Raw genomic sequence first — 12,814 nt, forward strand, 5'->3', positions numbered from 1 at the left:
AAATGATGCAACTCGATGAAGAGATTTGTAGCACAAGACACAAATTGACATGATTGAAAGAGAGCTGTCAAACCTACAGCTGTGCATCAAAGCACGACGTCCAAAAGAACTTCATTGATCTTGTTTGCATCACTTTTTTCGAAATTGACACAGGAGAGGTTGGGGTTTTGCAGACTTCCACAAGGGGTCACTGTTGCCCGCATAAAAAAATGATTTACCATCAATTAGCTCTTTCTGCTGCACCTGTCAATACGCTTTAGGGTGTATATTATAAGATTATGGTTTAATCAAGGCATCTGGGTTTATGTTTCGTGGTTTTTTTTTTTGCTTTGTTTTTTGTTTTTTCAAATAAGGTACATTGACATGTAACCAGAGAATTATTAGGGAGTGGATGGCACCTCATATAGCAGTTTTACTGTGCATATAAAAGATTTTTAATGTGGTCTATAACTCACTGGGGGAAGGAGCTACAAGATCCTAAAGCAATTTGATCATTTTCTTCTTTTTTATTCATAAGCAGTCTTTGAATGCATGTGATTTTGGTCAATGTTTAAATATGATATCATTAGCATGGATGTGGTATTAATTGCGAACTTTTACTGATTTATTTAAACTGCTCTGATATTTCAGCAAAAACTAAATCTAATATCTATTAAACGTGAGTCACTGCCATGACAACAGAAATGACGTCTTTCAACAGGTGAATGATGAGTGTGTCTCTGGTGTAAGTGGCTAATGCTGGGATTTCAATAAATAAATACACTGCACACATAATAAGCAACATGGAAGAAAAAAAATCTTTCACTCACCTATTCAAATTGCACCATTGTTGATTATAATGTATTTTTAAAAACACAAAGTGTTTCGCATGCACACGCAAAACTCCAAATTTGTCACTGTCAAAACTATTAATTTGGTCAATTTTACTTATTATCGTTTGAATTGCGATATTGTATTCTATGCTCATGTGACTGAAAAAAATACTGACACTATTATTAACCAGGCTGATTTTTTTTCTTTTCTTATTTGCTTAAGTTCAGCTCGATTTCAAATAAGAACTGAGGACGTAGTTTTCAGTTATGCAGCAAATGTTTAGGCTATTCGTTTCACACAAAGGTGATTTTGCACACGGGTGTGACACAATACAATGCGTCCTACAAAACCAATAGGTGCACTTTTCTTTCTGCTGCCTGATTGAGAGCGCGCTTCACAGCAGGGATGTCCTCCGTAACTTAAGATGTCGACTTTACATTTGGACTTTTTGTTGGCTTTCAGAAATGAATGGCAGTAGTGTTTCCTTCTGCTGTAACGGTGTCTTGAGTAAGTCAACTAACAAGGCTGGCTTTATGCGAGTACTGGGAAGGAAGGAGGGAGGTGGCGAGCTGAGTGGACTGAGGACCAGAAAACAGAGCGCCTTAAAATCAAGAGTAACCTATCAAGGAAGAGAACATCCGGTAAGTAGTTTCAAAAATAATATTCAAATTTTTTGAATCGTTCAATGTTCAAATGTTGTTGTTTTTACATAATATGGTTAAAAAACGGACATTTTGTTTAATATAAGTGAATTTAATTTGTTTTGTTTGCAATAGCTTTATTTTAGCTACTTTACACATCTTTAAAATTAGGATTAACGCTTACCTTAGTCAACATCCACATGTAGAAGCGGAAAGCAGCTTTTCCAGTGCCTGCCCGTTAAACCGCTTCACACTTTGTCACTTCACAAACAGAATTCAGTGTTATTTATTTTGATTCTATGTGAAAAACCATCTAAGCAGCAAATAACCTACCAAATAAAAGAATTGCATCTTTATTAACAAATAAAAATCTGAAACATATGGTGCGAACTTGTATTAAGCCTCCTTCATACCTGTTAATAAAATCCAGCGCAATAAATTTCTGTCAAAAGTTACCAAATGTTCTGTATACGCATTAGTGCTTAATATGCAGCTGTTATGTGAAGAAACAACATCATGCACACAAAGGAAGACACCAGACTGGTCATTGTTAATGTTGTGGATAAGTCTGGACATTGCTTTATCAATCAATTATAAGTAATGCACTCTACAAAACAATGTGTTGAGGAGGAGTTGTAAGAAGAATCATGAAAGGTGGCTCTGCAAAGTTTTCATACATAGGCACACCACACTTTTCAGATTTTATTTTATTTTAAATGCAGAAAACCATGTATTTTCCTTACACTTCACAATTATGCATTACTTGATGTTAGTCTATAATGGAAATGTCCAAAGTGTGGGCCAGATACCAATTTTGTGCCGCAACAGAATGAAGCAAATCTGGCCTGCAAGCACAGGTGGTTGGTGCTGACGGACACTTTATGCTGTAAAGCAACATTTTCACAGACAAAATACGATCTTAAAAAGTCAAAGAAAAAAAAGTCTGTGCAATACCTTTTTATGTTTTGGAGCTAAAATGCCTGGCAGATGTTTTGCAGATGTTTCTACAGAGAGCCTGACTATTCTGTTCGTTTCAATAAATTCCTGAAGATTATTTTGTAACAGATAAAAACACGATTAAACAAAAACACGTTCGCCAAAAAGCTACCTTTTTAGGTACGGATATCTAACAGCTGGTTCAAATTAACCATACTGTAGGCAGCGGAGTTTGTTTCCTTGAACTTCGTCTTATTTTGAAGGCAGGAACTGCAAATTTCCCGGTGTTTCTAGTACGGCTTCACGACCAGCAGCAATACAAACGCTCGCAGTCGCTTCTGAAAAGCGCTGTAGTCCAGTTGCAGGGCTGCTGCTGCTGCTGAGGGCTGCTGGACGAGTCAGCCGCACCGAGGCGATACCAAACCTGCTGCACTCAGGGCGGACCTCAACGCTGCTGGAACCAAAGGTGAGTTCAGTGCTAAGTGATTGTAATGTAACGCTGCTAAATTAAAAATACTCCAGTAACGTAAACTGAGAGAACTGTTTGAGGTTATTGTGATATTACATTGTCCACTTTTTGCAACTACACTCCAACTGAATCTTGTTTTAAACTCTACTTCCAAGAGGAACCTGGAAGCACCGTGTGACAAGCATAAGCGTTTGAATGACGTTCATGCTTTAATTAATACCTGCTTGAGTTTCATCAAATCTGTTAAATATTAAAACGCCACCCGAGACAACTAATCTACTTGACGCTCAGTTTAATTTGACGCTTCTGTTTAACTATTATTTGGCATCTCACCCACAAATACACAGGTGTATATGCACCACTCTGAGCAAGCAGGTTTTGTTGGTTTTTTTATTCGAGAAATGCTTTAATCCTGCTTAGTGCTTTCTCCAACAAGCACCTAGGACCCTGAAATATTTAGTGTGCAGGCTGGCAGAGTTGTTTTTCTCATACTGGCGGAACAGAACTGAAGATTATGTAGTATTTGAAGTGGTTTACCAGATAAGGAACAGATATCCTGCATCAACGGCTTAAAAGGAAATTACTGTATATGTGTGAACCTGGTGATGTATTGCGGGATGACTGACATATGTGCTTCCTGTGTCCTGAAGATTTGGGTTACCGTCCTCCTTGTTTCTGTTTGTCCCTGGGAACGACTTTATTCCCACTTTCCCTTGCTGTGCAGAATGCGTGCATGCACACTCATGTTTCATAGATCAGATAACAATGACATGCAGGACTATAAATCTGTGACATTTTACAGGTACTAAAATAACTTCCATGCAATAAAAATGACAGATTACCTTTGATATCATATATTTATTTTCCTTGCATGTTTTGATGGAGCTTATTAAAAATCAGTAGGTCCTATCAGCTGCAGTGAGTGATACAAGCCTCTGGATTGTTTTACTTGTGCCAATCTGCTATCAACTACATCAACCGCAGAAAGTGGCTGGTTCTGTAAAAATACCAAAAGTCCTATCGAGAAGTGGCATGGCAAAGAAGAGATTTTAAGCAAGTGCTGCGGCACATTGTGGCATCGAATGTCTTTTCATAAAAATACCATAAACAAAGACCAGTGGTAACGTGCATGCTTGCAAAATATTTAAGTTGAGCCATGCCAGGAGTTGCAGTAGTCATTGTGGTTAGTTGCGAGGCGTGAGCAGATTAGTTGACACAGGTTAATTTATCTTGTGTGAAAATTCGTGGTTTTCTCTCTTGCCGTCTCTATTGTCAGTTATTCATAGAGTTTAATTTTTAAAACGCCGTCAACAACTGTAGATTCAGGGAGTGTCTCACTATACAGATTCAGATTTATCATGCTGCGCAATTACTATTCAGAGACTAAAACAATTGAAATGTGGTCGTCATTGTGCTCTTTGGAACCGAGTCTATTAATTTCTCCGTTTTGCATTGTATCTATTTGCAGCTCGTTGTAGATGAAGGTGAAGGCTGTATTTTTTTTATTGATCTGTGGAACCACATCGATGTGTGTGTGTGCCCATGAATAGATGTTTTATCCCCAGAGGCTCTGGAATCAATTTTTGTGTTCATGTTTAAAACACTTTTGTGCAGAGATGAAAGTAACTTATTTATGTTTGCTTACAAATCCTGTTTTCTGCCTGAAAATAAAAAAGGGAAATACTGAACGCAGGTGCTCACAGAGAACTGTATGTCAGATAACAGTGGACATATGCAACACATGAAGCAATAGAACCTAGTTATCGCAAAGAAACATAAGCCGTCTGCTCTGTGAAGGCATAACAATATGACTTACAGCCAAAGCAAATAGCAGATGATCTTTTCGTCATGGTACATGTTGGTGGATGGGAAATATCAGGCAACAAGTGAACATTGTGTCCTCTAAGTAGATGTGTCAGAAGCAGGAAAAATGGACAAGTGGAAGGAAAAGCGAGCTTGAACAGGGCCAAATTGTGATGACCAGACTACTGAGTCAGAGCAGCTCCCAATGTTGGGTTGTGTGCTTGTGTGTTTCCAACATTTTCTAGAACATTTAGCATTTTTGGCACTGTAATCTGTGCCAGGTGTAGGCATCTACTGCAGTGAGACTCCATCCAACAGGCTGATTATTGCATTGGCAGCCCTCAGAAGTCTCATGGAGTCAACACCTCAGTGGGTTAGCACCGTGCTGGCTCTAAAAGGGGAGCTGTAATCTTATGCCAGATTGGTGTGTGTTACAAACTTCAAAGCAGCATGTATGTACATTAAAGGTGATGATGAATGCTGCTATAAGAAAAGGATTTGCACTTCTTCTATCTAACTATCCCAAAGATTTAATTAGATATGAGAAGTACCGTCTTTGGACATGCTGCTTCAAGGTTTCTGTGCATAAGATCGATAAAGTAGTTAGGTGGGCCATGGAGCACAGCAATTAGCAAATACCAATGGTTTTCCATGTTGGACAGTGGTGACACCAGCATCAGATTGACCTCTCCCGCAAAATCAGCAAAACTCCTTTTTCAGCCATGTCCACCAGTTCGTATTCAGTCTCTATAGTAATAAGTCAGTGGGAAATGGTAATCTCTATTACTTTTAATACAAAGACCTAAGCAAAATATAAAAAAAAAAACACTCACCAAATTCAGTTGTAGTTTTCAAGTTCTTATTAAACAGAATGTTATACTTTTTGGGGGGCTTCTCTTTATAGAATTAGTCAAGTATAACCACCGTAGCTGATATTTGCTGGCCAGTTGGACTGTCTGATCAGGTAAAACCTGCACTCAGCTGCCTCACACTGTCAAATCTTGCCAGCTTTTGATTTGAATCAGTTTCCTTAATTGGAAAAAAAAAAAAAAAAAACATTTATGGATGGTGTTTCTTCGACTTTGACAACATGACTGCCAAACTGTTGGGAAAACTCCACTCACTCTGGTTGTTCCACTGGCATCTCAGAGTTTAAATTGTAGGAGCTTCATGATGAAAAGTTTGGGCCGTTGTGGATCTGTAACTCTTTCACCTTTATATACTAGCGTATGAGCCATGGCTATTTGCCACCAAATGCAAAGCACACGCTTTTCTCTCCGACGTTGCAAGTATGTAACGACAACTTAAATGTTCTCAGGGGAACATTCAAGGCTCTCTCTGTCTTGACTGTGAAGAAGGCCCACAGAAAGAAAGCAAAAGTGTCAAACCATGTTTAATCTTAGCAGCATGCATTTGTAAGGGGGTGGGGAGGGGCGGAAAAGTAGTGCTGAAATTGTTTTCCAAGTCCTTTCCAGATGGTGCGTTGGCAGGGAGGTTCTGGGGAAACTAGCCTGTAATAAATGAGATGGAGAATCACCTGAGGGGACCGTAGACATCAAACAAAACCTTGCTCTCACCTCCTTCAGTCCCTCACACTCGCATTAGACTCGCTTCTCCTTGTTCCGTGGATCTCCTCTGCTAATAGTTCCCCCTCAAGTGATCTGTGAGTAGATGACATTCTATCCAGTCTCTTTCTTTTTTCTTTCCCTTCCCTTTTTATTTTATCTTAATTAATCTCTCTGCCCTGCACCCTGGATGTTGTTCTGTTTTACTCAGCTCTAGCTGGAGGGCATGTTCTGACAAATTCGTCTGGGGAGAAAGCCTGACATTCGCCGAGGCCAACAGTCACATGAACACATTAACTTCCTTGACCTGTAACAAATGCACAACACAATCTGGGCTGCAGGGACGCAGACGGGCTAGAGCAGAAGAGCTCAAACATCCATCAATGTGCATTTTATCTGGTTGCTTCGATGCATTTTTTTTTTCGTCTTGGATGTGTGTTTTCAATAACGAGACAGAGGGGAGGCATATTTTGCATTTATTTGGCCTAAGTGGACAGTTAAACCCCATTTCCTGACATTTACCTGCATGCAAAAGTTTTACACTGCTGTAAATTTCTGTGCCAAGAATTAAAAAGGGAAACATTTCATGCAGCTTTTCTAAATATTTGAATCAAGATCATTGCATGGCATCCTAAGGATTTTATGCAAAAAAAAAAAAAACAACTTAAAATGTAATAGATGTTAATAACTGATCCCCCACAAAGGAAGAAAATATGGCTGGAAGATAGCCCAGAGGTTTCAGGAAGTTGTTTCCTCAGGTCATTATGTAATTAGGAAATGGCAGTTAACTGCGAAAGCAGATCTGCACCACAACATGCAAGCTTCATGCATTATGAGAGCAAGCTGTTGTCACTGATAAAGTCAAATGAAAGTTGCATTTTGGCTAAAATGTCCAAAGCAGATATCCAAACAGGATAAGTTGCGTCTACTATGGTGTCAGATCACTGATTTGTTCACCAGTAAAGGAGTCATTTACCCAGAGATCACAAATGTACCCATGTCAGTGACTTAAATACTTAAAGGGGCAGTATTATGTATTCTCCAGGTACATGGTGCCATTTTACGTCATAATCAAGCAGCAATGTTACCTTTGTTTGTTTTAAAAACGCTGTATAGGTAAAACATGACTCAGAAGAAATTTGACAAATTGGCATCCTTGTCATAATTAGTACTTTGTTGCACTATTCTGAGTTTAATCAAAAAAAAATCTAGAACATGACAAATGAAAACAAAAAACAAATGCTGCTTGAAGATGTAAGGGAAATGGAGTGATAATCACAGCTTCTCACACTGAAAGGCCAAATATATTCAAAACAGAAGTAAAATTCTTAAAAGCGGAGGTGCAATATCCGCTTTGCAGTTTCTTCCTGCATTTTTTTAAATTATTCTTTATCGCTTCTACCTTTGATCAGACTCCCAGACTTTTTATAAGATTTTCAGATTATATGTTTACCTTAAACTGCCAACTTGAATTTACTGGATACTAACAGTAGCTGTCTGAGTCAATTGAGAGGGTCAAACCTGGCTTGTCAGACGCCTAAGGCATTCAAAGGTAGCGCTGTAGAACACAGACTAGCATGCATAAAGAGATAACCTGTCACCTGAGTGGGATTTCTGCTGTGCTGGTGTTACTGTCAAACAGAAGTGGGGCAGAGAACTTCACTCCGTTTTCTGACAGCAGACTACTGCAGCGCTGGCTCTTCATTCAGAGTCTTGCCCTCTTCCGGACTCATTTTCTGAAAGAAATGAATCCGTTTCAAGTTTTTGAAACGGACTCATTTGTTTCAAGTTTTCTCTAGGGTTTGGTTAATATATTGGCTGCAAATAAATTATATCTGCCTACAGATCCCCTGTTGGCAGGAAGCTCTTGTATAAAGGAGGAAAAAGCTAGGGCTGAGGGCGCACAGCTCTGGAGCTGAAAACTTCGCTGGTCACCAAATACTAAATTATTCTTTCTCATATTTTATTTTCTTGACAACCGTTTATTTTATTTTTTTTGTATTTTTTTTTTTTATAGCGGGGAGGTTTTGTATCTCTGAGCATCTCCCACACATTCAACATGGTATCTGTGGTTTTATTTCCTAAATGAAATATGTGATATGGGCAAAAACACATTTATCAGCTGAGCCATTTCAGGAAACGGAACAATGTATCCTCTGCCTCCATGCTGTGTTGGTAAACAAACCTGTGTTTATATATAGATGGATATGTCAAATTTAGCTTCATTATATTTATACAGGCTGAGGTTTTTTTTTTATTTTCTTTAAACCTGCAGAAACCGTAAGCACTGAAACAGCAGGAAGCTGTTATCAGCTGTCGTTCCTGCTTATGCTTCAGAGGGGGAAGTCTCTGCTCCACACAAAGAGAAGACGGGAAGTGTTGTGCAGATTTCATATGAGGCCTGATATAAGCCTAGCTGCAGGTGAAAGAGTGCACTGTAAAATCAACATAAACAGTCAGAGCAGTCTGCATAGTGATGTAGCCAGACCAGGAGATAATGGACTGTTTTACAAGTATAATTCACACAGTGAAATCAATTTTATTTTTCTGCTTGGAAAAACAGGAAATATTCTGAAATGACTCTATAGCAAAGTTTTCAAATCCCATTATGAAACTGTTCTCCAAGAGGGAAAATAAAGCAAGATCAAAATGAGTCAACAGCCACAATGCATCACAGTGTACAATGATACAATCACAACACAGTATAGAAAAAAATGGAGGAAAAAAGTATTATTTCTTTACAAAAATAAATTTTTCACAACTTGCTAATGCAATCCTAATTAATGTATCTAAAAATGTCTGCACTTAATGTTGCTTAATTAACATGACCTGAAGTGAGTCATCATATAATGGATACATTAAAGACACTTGTAAAGGAACCCAATACTGAAATGGACATTAATTAAATCATCTAAACTAGGTAGAGCTAATGTTAATAATTGCGTAACATTTTGACTATAAACACATATTTGGACAAAGCTTATGCGACTTGTAGGAAACGTTCACAGCACATCCTGTTATAAAGAATAACTCAATCCGGGTTTGATTTGCCTGCATTGTACATTTTATTGATTTTTGTGCCTGACTCGAAAAACATTGAAAATGCACTTTGTGTTTTTACTAATTAAAAGTGCAGTTTGTGTCCAGATTTGACTTAATAAAATAATTTTTTAGATCTTAAATGGATTTGTTTGGGGGGAAAAATAAGGAAATAGCCCTTTAGTTTAGCTCGTCAGAGTTTATTTAACTTGCTATATTTAGTGTATAAATACTCAATGCCATCTATGCAACATTGCAACTGAAAGAAGTACTCCCATTCAGACATGTACATAGGAGTATCAATCGTGGATCGTGGATAATTTTATTTTTGAAATGGATTAATTCAAATAAGGCTCAAACAAATAAGAACAGCTTTTAACTATTTTAAAATCTGAAAAGCTCTGCCCTTCCACTAAGCATTTACTATCTCAGCTGAGCTTAAAGCATACTATGAGAAACTGAAATCAACCCTAGTTATGTGCTGCTCCAGTGTTCTGTGACACCCACATACTGTATATTTCCTATTGTTTATTTGTGTGCAAATTTCTATAGGTTTTCTTTAGTTTGTTCCTTACCAAGTGGACGATACCTTGATTGGGTTGACATCATGTGATAGACTAATTAAACTCTTTTATGTAAAGAAAAACAAACAAAAAAAAAAAACAAAACCAAACTTTGAGTCAGTGTGCATCCTATCTGCATTGCTGCAGTTGTTTCAGTTTGAGCAAGTGGTATGCAGCTGTGCTCTTCACAATTAACCTCCTATTTCTGTCTGCTCTAGCATCGTCAATAATTTAACTCGGTTCACTTTAGTGTAGAGCAACTGCAACGCTGGAGTCATCTCCGGGCACTTTACACAGTCAGAAAACAAGATATTTCTAATTATATTGTGTTAAGTAACCAAATGTAAATGGATCCAGATCGGACAGATTCGATTTACTCAATGTTATATTTAAATGTTTTTTGGGTTTTTTTAAAGTGTAATCTGACCCTTTTTCTATAACAACTTGTGAATGTTTACACCACATGTAGAACTCTGGATTTGTGGTCTAACTTCATTAAATGATGGAAAACAAAGCTTGTGTTTGACCCAGTAAGTTCAACATGTTGAAGAGCTATATTTTATTTCAGCTATGTCATCAGTTATATGAAGATGAAGCTCAAAAAATATTCAAGAGCTATATTTTGTGGAACCAATGCAGTCTTGTAACATCTAGGTTTTCTATGCATTCAGCTTATATGATGGGGGGAAGGGAAATCGGTAAAAGATCTTAAAAGCATTATGCTAGGTCTTAGTATGATGAAATTAGCAAACAGATGACAAACAACTCCCTGACATCTATGTGCTTGGAAAATACATAATACCTAACCTTTAACAATAGGAAAGAGACTGGCAAAAATGATATCCACGAAAGACTTTGAATGTCAAGCCATAAGTGTCTCTTTATCAGTCTCCCATTGTTGAATTTTGTTGGTCAGTGGGTGCGGCTGCAACACAAGTACATAAATATAACAAGAACAGCATGTCAAAACCAATACTGACCAAAAGGAACATAAAGATGTGATTTAGAGTTACCAAAATACACTTTGATCACCAACACTTCAGGGAGAATGTTCTGTGGACAACAAAGCAAAAGTGGAAAGTTATGAAAGGAGTTGAAAAGCAAACATTATACTGATCATCAAAATGATGGGAGTAGCGTAATGGTATACTACTGGTGGTCCGATGGCAGCTGTTGCCACCAATGGTGGCATGACCAGTTGTTGGGTTTAGTTTTTCACATTGGGCAAAGTTGTTGTATTTTTTCCCCCCCCTCACTTAATAATTTAAATAAAAATTTAAGCACTGCATTCTACATTTGGTCACATGACTTGTGTATGAACAAATGGTTTGTTCTGGAACAATCATGTGTTACCATAAAACTTAAACAGAAAATATCTGGCGGCGTGGGAATAGCTTTCTTCTTTTTCTATGACCTTGTACGTGGGCAGGAGAAGGGACGCTGTGGGAACAGGAAATCACAAACACCAGGCATCCCGCCACCAATAAAATCAAGCATGATTATTTAGCAGCCGGTTTTGCTGCACTGCAGCCATGCCTGTCCTCACAGGGAGAGAAATGACCGGGGCTGAATCAAGTCATTTATTCCAGTGAGTTGACCATGAGTCTCTGCTCATAAATAACAGTCTTACTAGCCTTCCTTCTAGCGATGAATCTTTCTCTCGCAGCTTTGCAAAACCAGCTGACTGCTTCACCCAAGGTGGCATGACAAGTTCACTGAAAAACATCACTGCTGTATCAGTCTGTAACAGCTTTTTTTAATCCGTTTTTTTGTACTGTAGTGTTTGCATATTAGTCACTGGACTATTGCCCAACCACTGCAATAAAAATGAATCATGTGGGAAAAGTCTTTACGCTGAGTCAAATTATTTGCTGGCTGCTGTTTCACAATTAGTTATTAGATAGAAAACCGTGACCTGGTGTGACCTTGCAAATTTTAACTGTTTTTTCCCCCCCCACTGTTTCTTGAAAATTTTACTGTTGGATTAAAATGTTGACATAATCTCCAAAATGTAAAAATTATATATATATATATATATATAGTCTACAAAAAATATTCAAAAAGTAACATCGAAGAACATAAGTGACGTAATCCCTTAAGAAAAGGAAACTGCAGAAGTAATTAGTACCAGTCGCATGTCTCATTTAACTGTTTAACATCATTCCATATAAAATGATTTACGGCTTCATAATGATAATACGAGGGTTTTCCTGTAATTGCGGATGATTCTGTGTCTCAGAAGGCTCTCTCTCCCTACACCGCTGACTCGCCCACTTCTCCCTCGTCAGCTTCTCCTCAAACATTTTCGAGTCAGCTGTGGAGGTCCTGCTGGAGAGACGCCCTGTGTCTCCTGATCCCTCCATGTGTCGGAGCACAGTTCAGTATTCACCTCCACCACATACTAATCCTTTCATTTGCTGCGGCTTCAGGCAGTCGGGTCAAAGAGCCGACTATGTGGGGAGTCAGGAGGGACGGAGACTGATACAGAGATGTATTTACAGACGTGTACAGTAACTCAAATACTGAAACACCTTACTAACAAAAAAAATGTTTATGCATTCATACAGAAGATCCACATTTGCACTGCTAAATATACATATCACCATTGCACACTTTTTTTTTTTTTATGTAGTTGTCCTGAAAGACATTACATCCTCTTTAAATTCTTCGGTTTTATGTATCGGGACAGGATAAAAATCATGTGTTCTTTACTAAATTTCCAAAAATATTTTTCATTTAGCCTCAAGTATGCGAAAATGAACAGATTCTATACCATCTTTAACTTATTAATCAAGAGGAGGGCAATTGTTGCTGTCCAAGAACCTTCATAAGGGTTAAAAAACTATTTCCAAGCAATTTGAGGTTCAAAAGGAAGATTTTTCACAAGCTTAAAGCATTTCAGATAGTTGTCAAACTTCCAAGAAGTAGATTTCCAGGAAAGGTCATCCCAAAATGCCACAGAGAAAAAATAAAGACAAACAAAAG

At 38.0% G+C, this 12,814-nt stretch overlaps 1 protein-coding gene across 1 annotated transcript in view; it reads left to right on the plus strand.

The window, feature by feature from the left end:
- Positions 1–2,699: 2,699 nt before the first annotated feature.
- The window catches only part of csgalnact1a (chondroitin sulfate N-acetylgalactosaminyltransferase 1a), a 37,682-nt gene continuing 27,567 nt past the window's right edge, over positions 2,700–12,814 (plus strand). Inside the window, exon 1 of the mRNA XM_032569908.1 lies at positions 2,700–2,856. The gene's annotated coding sequence lies outside the window, so the exon portion shown is untranslated. The remainder of the gene's footprint in view (positions 2,857–12,814) is intronic.

The sequence above is a fragment of the Xiphophorus hellerii genome, chromosome 8 (assembly GCF_003331165.1).
Source record: "Xiphophorus hellerii strain 12219 chromosome 8, Xiphophorus_hellerii-4.1, whole genome shotgun sequence".
NCBI lineage: Eukaryota > Metazoa > Chordata > Actinopteri > Cyprinodontiformes > Poeciliidae > Xiphophorus > Xiphophorus hellerii.